Here is a 9,933-nt window from a genome sequence, read left to right on the forward strand (position 1 = left end):
AGAAATCCTGGCTTTGGCCCATCTTAAGGTGCGGGCAGTTCGGGAGAAACTCCTGTAAGGTCGCTGCTCTTCATCCAACATCTGGTAATGCGCTGGGCTGGGTTGAGGCCGGACACTTAAAGTTGGGGGAGGCGTTTTCCCTATGCTTGGATGTCCCTCGGCTCTAGGGGCCCATAACCACGTGGATTTGGTCCGCTTGTTCTCTCTTCCATCTGTGGCCTTTTATTGAGTGTCGACTGTGTGCCTGGCATTAAAAGAGCCGCTGATCCCTAGAGGACGTTTCTTTCATTCTTTTCTGTGTTTCCTGAATCTCCTGCCCCTTATGATAGAAACCCCGTGCGTGCCTAGCAGGACTTGGGGCGCAGTGGACGTTAAGTGGGGCCAGAGGGTTGAGTGGTTCCCACGGTGAGGGCTGGTACCAGTAGGCAAGCCTTTGGTGTGGTTGGTTGGCCACTCGTCTGAGGGGCCTCACCTCACTCAGTTAGTCAGAGTGGTTCTCAAAACTTCCCTCCCTCTGCCTTCCTAGCTTAGAACATCCACAGGCCCCGATGGGCAGCAGAATGGAGCTGGGCCCCTTTGACACCACCTTGCCAGCCTTCACATTTTTGTTTAACCTTTACCTTGTATGGGAGGCTTCTACCGACCCTGCGCTCTCCCACGTAAAACCCAAGAACCGCACCGCCCCTGAATGACCTCCCCACCTGACGCCTGACACAGCCAGTGTTTCACTGATGCGCATGGTCTGTCTCACTCTGGAAGCTTCGTGGAAGTGTTTGTTTTGGTCCCTGTTTTACCACTGTCTTCTGGAACAGGACCTGGCCCCCAAGCATCCCTTCAATGATCAGTAATCATGCAGAATGAATAAACATATCAGTCAGTTAGGGAGTTACAGTAGGATCTGAAATATAGGAGAGACGTGAACTTCACTGTTTGTGGAGAGAGACGACTGACTGGGGATGGGGAAGCTTGTGTGTGTGGGGTGGTTGCAGGGCAGGTCTGTGCCATATTGGAGGTGCAAGCTGGTGACAGGGTGAAGTGGCAGGGCTGTGTGTTCTCTGGTGCAGTAGAGGCAGGATTTGCTGATGGACTGGCAGGTTTGAAGGAAGCGTCTGGGGCATCAGGGTTTTAGTCCTCCAACCCTGACTGTTCTCTACCATTGCAGACCTGGGAGGATGGTTGCCGAAGCCAGCCAGCCAGCCACAAATCCTACCATGGTTAGGCTCTGCCAAGGTGCCTTGACTCCTCCCTGTGGGTGTGATGCGAGGCCACTGTTCCCTCATGCTTTACCTGTCTTTGTGGCAGATAATGTTGAAATCCACATAGTGAAGACCACAGAGGCCAGGCCACTGGCCTGTAGTTCACCCTTCTTACAGATGGCACAGCCAGCCTCCAGGCACAGAGCCTGACTCTACCCAGCAGCCTGTGGCTCATCGGCCCTGATTGCTCAGGTTCTGACATGGTGCCAACAGCCCACCACTTTCCCTCAGCACAGAACTGGCCCATAAGACGCCAACAGCTAGCTTCTGTTTAGTTAAACCTGTGCAGTGGAGGCTTGACACCCCTACTCTAACCCCAGTCTGAGAATTCCTCTGGCTGGGAATTCCCTAAGGGCTGCTCCTCTGTGCCCACTCATGGCTGTTGCACCTGACCCCGTTAGCAAAGTCCGTTCAGGACTCAGATGGCCCTGGGCTCCCATTCTTGGCTTCCAGGGCATCTGCTCCCAGAACTGTGGGTAAGTCCCAGGCTCTTCTCACCTCCTGGGTTCGAGTCTCAAATCCCAGGTCATTGCCCCAGGAAGGCAAATAGAGCCATTCAACACAGACCTGTTTTGTGCCAAGCAAAGGCAGGACCCACAAAGCAAACCTTGGCCCTGGGCAGTCCTGCTGCCAACCTGAATGGGCCATGGCACCCTCAGCACCCCAGAGCACCTCACATGTCCCATCAGAGCCCCTCTTTTGAGCGTTAGGACCCACAAGTTCCTGCCTTTGTTTGCTCTCTGCTGTGACTGCTGTGCCCTCTCATCCTGTTCTTCCTCTGTCTGACTCTTCAGGCCTCAGTTTAGATGCCACCTCTTCATGGAGGTTCTCCCTGACTATTTAGTCTAAACCAAAGGTCACTGATGACACTCTTCTGTAAAGACTTTGGCTCTGCTGGACCTGGGGTCTAGGGGGCATCACCTTAACCCCCGGTATAAAAAGCAGCCATGGGGGGCTGGCAGTGGCCCAAGTATTTGAGCCACCCTCTGGTGCTCCGTTTCTTCTTTCTTTTTTAAAGATTATTTATTTATTTACTTGTTTTTCATTGGGAAGTCAGATTTACAGAGAGAAAGAGAAGGAGAGAAAAATCTTCCATCTACTTGTTCACTCTGCAAGTGGCCACAATGGCTGGAGGTGAGCTCATCCTAAGCCAGGAGTCAGGAGCCTCTTCTGGGTCTCCCACACATGTGCAGGGTCCCAAAGCTTTAGGTCATCCTCTGCTGCTTTCCCAGGCCACAAGCAGGGAGCTGGATGGGAAATTGAGTAGCCAGGATACCAATTGGAACCCATATGAAATCCTGGTGCATGCAAAGCAAGAATTTAGCCACTGAATTTAGCTGCAGCTGAGCCAATCTGGAGCCAGGAGCCAGGAGCTTCTTCCCGGTCTCCCACATGGGTGCAGGGTCCCAAGGCTTTGGGCTGTCTTTGACTGCTTTCCCAGGCCATAAGCAGGGAGTTGGATGGGAAGCGGGGCTGCTGGGATTAGAACCGGTGCCCAGTGGGATCCTGGCACATGCAAGGAGAGGACTTAAGCCACTAGGCTACTGAGCCAGGCCTATGATTGCTTCACTTTCAATTAACCACCCTGCTAGTGGCCTGGGAAAAGCAGTGGAAGTCCTTGGGCCCCTGCACCCAGGTGGAAGGCCCAGAAGAAAATGCTGCCTTCTGTCTGGCTTAGTTCCAGCTATTGTGGTCATCTGGGTAGTAATCAATTAATGGAAGATATCTCTCTCTCTCTTTCTCTGTCTCTCCCCGTAACTCTAACTTTCAAAAAAATAAATAAAACTTAGTGGGTGGTAGGAGAAAGAGAAAGATCCCCCATTAGCTAGTTCATTCCCCAAATGTCTGGCAACAGGGACTGGGCCAGACAAAAGCCAGAAGCCAGAAACTCAATTCAGGTCTCCCACGTGTGTGGCAGGGACCCAAGCACTTGAGCCATCCTCACTCTTCCATAGAGTGCACATTAATAGGAAACCGGGTGAAAGTGAAGGAGCTAAGACTCCAGTATGGGACACCAGTAAGCACTTCCCCAAACACCTGTTTTGAAAGGCATAAGCCTTCAAAGACTGGAGAACAGAGGAGACGATAGGACCTTTTGGGAAAATAAAAGGCAAATAAAAAGTAGAAAGACAACTTGTCAGATCTGGGAAAACTGAACCTAGGCAGTGATGAGGACAGCCAAGGCCAAACCAGTTGGTTCATCTCCTCAAATTCCCAAAGGCCTGGGGACTGGTGGCACCAGCTACCTCTGGAAGCAAAGTCAGAATGGGGAGGGGACACTGAGGAGCAGAGATGGAAATTAAGGGAAACTGCAGGTCAGATTGGGAAGGAATCAGGCAAAACACACCACAGAATCCTGCCAGCTTCCGGAAGGCAAAGGGTGAAAGCATGCCCCATTTAAAACCTCAGCACAACTTCGGGCTTCTCAGTGAAAATTCTGGTACAAGAAGGCCATCAAGTCATGGCTCTGAAGTTCTGAGGGAAAGCTCTTTCCAACAGAGAACTCTATGCCCAGCCAAAGTATCAGCAAGGAAGCAGAGAGAATTCTAGAAGTCTCTTCAGATACAGAAAGTCTGAAACATTTTACCCTCCATCCTGCCCTTCTCCATGAGTTTGCTACATCAAAAGTAGCAAGCCTGGCAAGATATGTTACCCAAGAAGCAGAAATGCAGCAAGGAGAGAATTAGAAGTGTTCCCTGGAGGATGGTAGAGGCAGCTTGCTCCAGCAGTTCACCAGTCCCAGTGGGAGCAGGTCTGCGACTCCTGGGAAGTATCTTCAGCAGGGGAAGGCACGAACTGAGGCGTTGGAAAGGGATAAGAGACCTTGGTCAGTGGCAGAGAGGTCCTAGTTGAATCTGATTACAAATGTTGGGAATCCTAAGCCTTGGGGAGCAGGACAATCATTAACTCAGAGAAAAATAGAACTAACCGTGCAGACTAGCAGAGGTCACTGTGCTTTCCCGTCAGTGTTGTCTAGGCAGTCAGAAGCATATAAATATGTAAACAGAATGTGGTAGCATTGCAGGCTTACCCGGAACTACCCTGAGGGGTGGGACAAAGGGGGAGGGTCTGTGCTGGGGCAGGGAGGTGTATCAGAGTGGGATCCGCACTGCCCAACAGCTAAGTATGAAGAGGTGAGAAAAGCCTGTTATGTAGAAATGCAGAATTAAATACTAAAAGTGCTAGCTCAAAGGGGTCAGAATGGTTGTGTTAGAACAGGAAGGGGATGAGAGTAGGAATTTATGTTTTTAGAAATTCTGACTCTTCAATTTCTATGCACATATAACCTAAATACAGATCAAACCTCAAACCGAGAAGCCACAAGGAGTGTACCAGTGTCACAACCGGGCTTAGCTCTTGCTTGTGCATCATGCCTGCGTTCTTCCTTTGGCTTATCTGTTTGAATAATCTATCTGCAAATGACACTCCAGTTTGCGATAGTAAAGGGTCTTATTTTATTCAAAGCAAAAAGAAAAGGGTAGCTAGCCTGTGTTTCCTTCTGGGTTCAGGCCTTCCGATGGGGACAGTGGGAAGGGGACAAACTTGTGGGCGTGGGGAGAACAAAGGTTGGCAGGACTTGCTGACTCACCATCAGGGAGATGCATGTCAAGACAGAAATATCAGAGTACCCACAGCCTTGACTTCCTGTGTTTAAATAAATACAAGTTGGCATGCTCCTGGTTTATAAAGAGTGATTGGCAGTACCGAGTGTTGCTATTTACAGACGCAATATCAAAGGGAAGACTTAGTTCACGTTTCTTGTCTGGTCTGCACACTTCTTTGCGTGACAAATACAAAGTCTTCCTTTTTGTTTTGTTTTGAGGGGTTCTTTTTTGGTTGTTAATTTATTTCCTATTTAAAAGTTAAAAATTTAGTTATTTAGTTATTTTCACATAAAGGGGAAGAGAGAGGTAAAAGAAGAAATCTTTCAGCCACTGGTTTACTCCCTGAATACTTGCGCCAACCAAGGCTGGGCCTAGCCGAAGCTGAGAACTGGGAACTCAATCCAGGATCCTCATGTGAGTGACAGAGGGCCAGGCACTTGAACCATCACCTGCTGGTGGTGCATATTAGCAAGAAGCTCAACTGGAAGCTGAGGAACTGGGACTCAACTCAGGTGCTTTAATACGGAAAGCATAAGCATAATGCTAACTTCCCACCCTACCGTGTGGTTTTGGACTCCCTTGCCGTTGGGTGTCATTCCCTTAAACCCTCAGGGCCTTTGGTACCTGGAATAGTGCCTGCAGAGGGCGCTGAACACATACTCAGCTGAAACACCGTACCGTGCAAGCTGCAGCCGAAGAAGGCTTATCTCCAAGGAAAGGGTACCTGTGCTTCCTCCTGTCATCTTTCAGTTTCTTGTTCCTGCCCTCACGCAAGTGCTGGGCTGAAGGTTAGCAGGCTGCGTGATAGGGAAGGCTTCCCCTTTCCAGCACCAGTAGACACACACCAGCTTTCTCTACAAAGAGCAGTTCTCCAGCATGGGGCCTCAGGCAAAACTGAACCCAAAGAGATGCTCAGTGGGGTACTTTTACCTCTGTCATCGTTTCTGTGTCACTTCGAGAGACAAACATAGCTGCCGTATGCTGGTTCATCCCTCCCTCTTCCAATGCCTGCTGGTCTCAGGTGGAACCAGGCTGTGCTGAAGCTGGGAGCCAGGAACTCAGTCCAGGTCCCCCAGGAGGATGAAAGGCACCCATGACTTGAGCCATTTCTTCCAACCTCCCAAGGGCTGCATTTGCAAGAAGCTGGGGTAAGGTGCCATAGGGATCTAAGGCAGACACTCCAGTGTGGGAAACTGGGGGTCTTAACTACTGCACTGAATGCTCACTCTCCATTGGTTCTGAATCAAGATGAATCTGTAGAACAGTTAAGACAAGAACCTGGTGCATCTACTTGACGACGAAAACAGAGTGTAACATTCACCAGTGATAGTCACAACCAAGTTTTATTACAACGAGAGGCAAGACAACTGATTGGTGGTTGACTGGCGGGCCAGGACCGACAACCCTTACCAGAATGCAGCCCAAACGGCACATTCACAGGGTTTTTATAGGGGTCGTTTAAAATAGCTCCAAAAGGGCAATTTACAACAGCTTGTAGGGTAAGGAAGGAAAGGCCACACACTCCCTGCTTATCTCGGCTGGGCAGCCCCTGCCTGGCTCTTCTCTGTCTGGGACTCCAGCCTGTTTACTTCATTTTTATTTCAACTCTACAAATCTTCATTTTTTTAAAAAAGTAAGAAAGGGCGACAGAAGCCTCTGGTTGCAGAGCACCCAGCCCCCAGGGCCTGGAAAGTAAGCAAGGGAAGGATGTTTCCACAACTGTGGGGAACACAGTGCTGCCTTGGTCTGGATGAGGCGGAAGTGGACTCCTCCCACAGCTTGTGGATGAGTACTCTGATTGGCTGATCTCCGCTGCTTTGGCATGCTCAGCAAAGTCTGCATGAACTTAGGACCTGTAGAAATAGTAAATGGAAATGTCTGAAAGGGAAAAAAGAAAAGCTGCTGTTACACCATTGTGGCACATTAGGTTAAGCCACCACCTGCAAATGGCACCACCAGTTTGAGACCCAGCTGTTCCACTTCCAAATCAGCCCCCTGCTAATGTGCCTGGGAAAAGCAGCAGAAAATGGCCCAAGTCCTTTGGCCTCTGCACCTATGTGGGAGACCTAGATGAAGCTCCTGGCTCGAGTATGGTCCAGCACTGGTCATTGCAGCCATTGGAAGATCTCTGTCTCTTTTTGTAACTCTGCCATTCAAGTAAAATACATCTTTAAGGGAAAAAGAAAGAAAATCTGGGTTAATTATAGTACTTATCAATCAAGACTCTGGTAAGACATGGAAAATAACTAGTATATGCATTTAAGTATTCAGTGAATTTTTATTAAAGATTTATTTATTTATTGAAAGGCCATTACAGAGAGAAAGAGAGACTTTCCAATCAGCTGGTCCACTCCCCAAATGGCCACATGGCCAGCGTTGGGCCAGGCCAAAGCCAGGAGCTGAATCAGGTCACCCAGGTGGGTGCAGATGCCTCAATTCTTGGACCATCTCCACTTCTCTCCTAAGCCATTAGCAGGGAGCTGAATCAGAAGTAGAGCAGCCAAAATTTGTACCAGCAGCACCCATATGGGAGTTTGGCATTGCAGGTGGAGGATTAACTCACTATGCCACATAGCCAACACCAACACTCAGTGAATCTTAACTGTTACTGTAAACTAGAGTATAGATTCACTTTTGAGTTTAAATATATGCCTGTACATTGGGAGAAAGAAACTGGACTCGTTTACAAAGTCCTCTAAAATTGTGGCTTTTTTTCTGTGTCTTTCATATTAGGCAAAAGATCCATCAGAAAGAGCCAATGTTACTTTTATAATGGGTGAAACCTAAGCTGATTCCAATCAGGAGTAGCAGCCTTCCGGAAAGCTCCGCTGCCCTGCAGGTTCTGCTCCCCACCATCCTGGCCTGTGTCTTGGGGGAGGAAGTGTGACTCATTCTTGGCCTGGCTTGTGTGACCACATACTGCACCCATAGTCAGGCAAGAAGGTTGGGGAACCAAACCTGCCTTGCGCAAAGCAGTAGATTTCCATTCATTTGTCTCAAAGATCAAGGCAGATTCGTATCCAGCACCCTGGAAAGAGTTCTTGGATCACTGTTCAGTTAGAACAAGCCATGCACGGTGCCATGAAGTCATGGCCTGCAGCACCTGCCGTCCACATGGGACTGCCAGGATTTGAGTCCTGGCTCCACTTCCCATTCAACTTTCTGCTACTGCATATCTAAGGGGGTGGTGTGTTACAGCCCAAGTACTTGGGTCCTTGCCACCTACTGGAGAAACCTAGATTGGGTTTCAGGGTCATGGCTTCAGCCTGTCTGTTGCAGGCATTTGGGAAGTAAGCCAGCAGTTGGAAGATCTCCCTCCCTTCAAAGAACAAACCAATAACAGAATGGTGTTTATTCAACAAATACATCTGGAATGTTTAGCCAGTCTGTTGAAGGTACTGAGACACAACAAAGAAAAATTCCTATCCATGGCAAGCTGACTGTCTGGTAGAAGAGAAGGCACAGGAGAAAAGAAAATAAGTTCGTTTAGGGATGTGAAGTGTAACTACATAAGAGAGCCTGGTAGAGGCCAGGGTGTTTGTTTCACACTTGGGGAAACTGAGGCCCAGAGAGACCAAGTGATTTGCTATAGATCCGCATGTGAACTGGATTTCACAACAAACTCCCTACACATCCACAGGGAGCAGATTTCTTCTGTAGGCATCCATGATGCCGGACATGATACTGGACTTACAGGAAGCAGATCTTTTGTTGTCCCAATTTTTTTTAAAGATTTATTTATTTTTATTGCAAAGTCTCATATGCAGAGAGGAGAAGAGACAGACAGGAAGATCTTCTGTCTGGTGATTCACTCCCCAAGTGAGCGCAACGACCAGTGCTGCGCCTATCCAAAGCCAGGAGCCAGGAATCTCCTCCAGGTCTCCCACACAGGTCCAAGGCTTTGGACCGTCCTTGACTGCTTTCCCAGGCCAGAAGCACGAAGCTGGATGGGAAGTGGAGCAGCTGGGGTTAGAACTGGTGCCCATATGGGATCCCAGCATGTCCAAAGCAAGGACTTTTAGCTGGCAGGCCACCGTGCCAGGCCCTATTGTCCCCATTTTGCAGAGAACACTTGTGGGCAGTGGTGGCTGTGTGGACTGTTCATCAGGCTAGAGACTCAGAACCCAGAGTGGATGTTCGGTGGCTGGAAAGGGCTTGGGAGAGAGGTGGCAGCACAGTCCTAGAGGTTGCAAAATGTTGTGGTCTTATCCTGACCCTGGGAGAACCAGAAACAGACATACACACTTGGTGCTTTCTCAGGGCTGGCTCCTAATTCAAGTTTGAATTGTTAAACATAGCACTGGGACATGCGTTTGGCTCAGCAATTGGGACACTGTTGTCTCACCACTGAATCCAAAGTTCAATTTCTGGCTCCAGCTTCCTGTTAGTGCAGCCCCGGCAAGCAGCGATGGTGACTCATATATACATGAGTTATTGTCTCCAACATGGGAGATTCAGATTGTGTTCCCAGCTGATGTGGGAATTTGGGTGGTGAACTTGTGGATGTGATTTTTCTCCCTTTCTCTCCCCCTTCTTCCTCCTCACCACCCCCTGCTCTGTGAAATATACTTCTAAAACAATGAAAAAAAAAAGAGGAAATTCCAAAGGGATTACATCATCAGTATAGAAAAAACAAGCTATAGAAACATAACAAAATAACATCTTCAACACCCCCTACCACCACCATCACCACCGCTCACTGCAGAACTTTTGACGTTCATGCTCTGTCTCTTTCTTCCTGTTTCCTGTAGCCAGAGCATCCAGGAAAGCCTTTTGGAGAATGTGGCATTTGAGTTACTTCCCCCCCAAAAAAGTGTCGAAGCCACCACAGGAAGCATGCTCCAGGCAGTGGGAACCGCATATGCAACAGCCCTGCAGTGGGGGTGCTGGAGGACGGGTAGAAGGCTTTGAGGGAGACAGGTCAGTGAGGCAGACTTTGGAGGGGAAGGCCGATCTGAAGCCAGGGAGCTGCTGTGTGTGATGATCAAGCCGTAAGCAGATTGTTAAGCTGATTCAGGCTCTTGAAAGGAAGGGAAAGTGAGACACTGCCCATCAGGCTGGTTCGTTTTGAC

Source organism: Ochotona curzoniae, unplaced genomic scaffold (assembly GCF_017591425.1).
Source record: "Ochotona curzoniae isolate NIBS_2020 unplaced genomic scaffold, NIBS_Ocur_1.0 contig_3520, whole genome shotgun sequence".
NCBI classification, from domain to species: Eukaryota; Metazoa; Chordata; class Mammalia; order Lagomorpha; family Ochotonidae; genus Ochotona; species Ochotona curzoniae.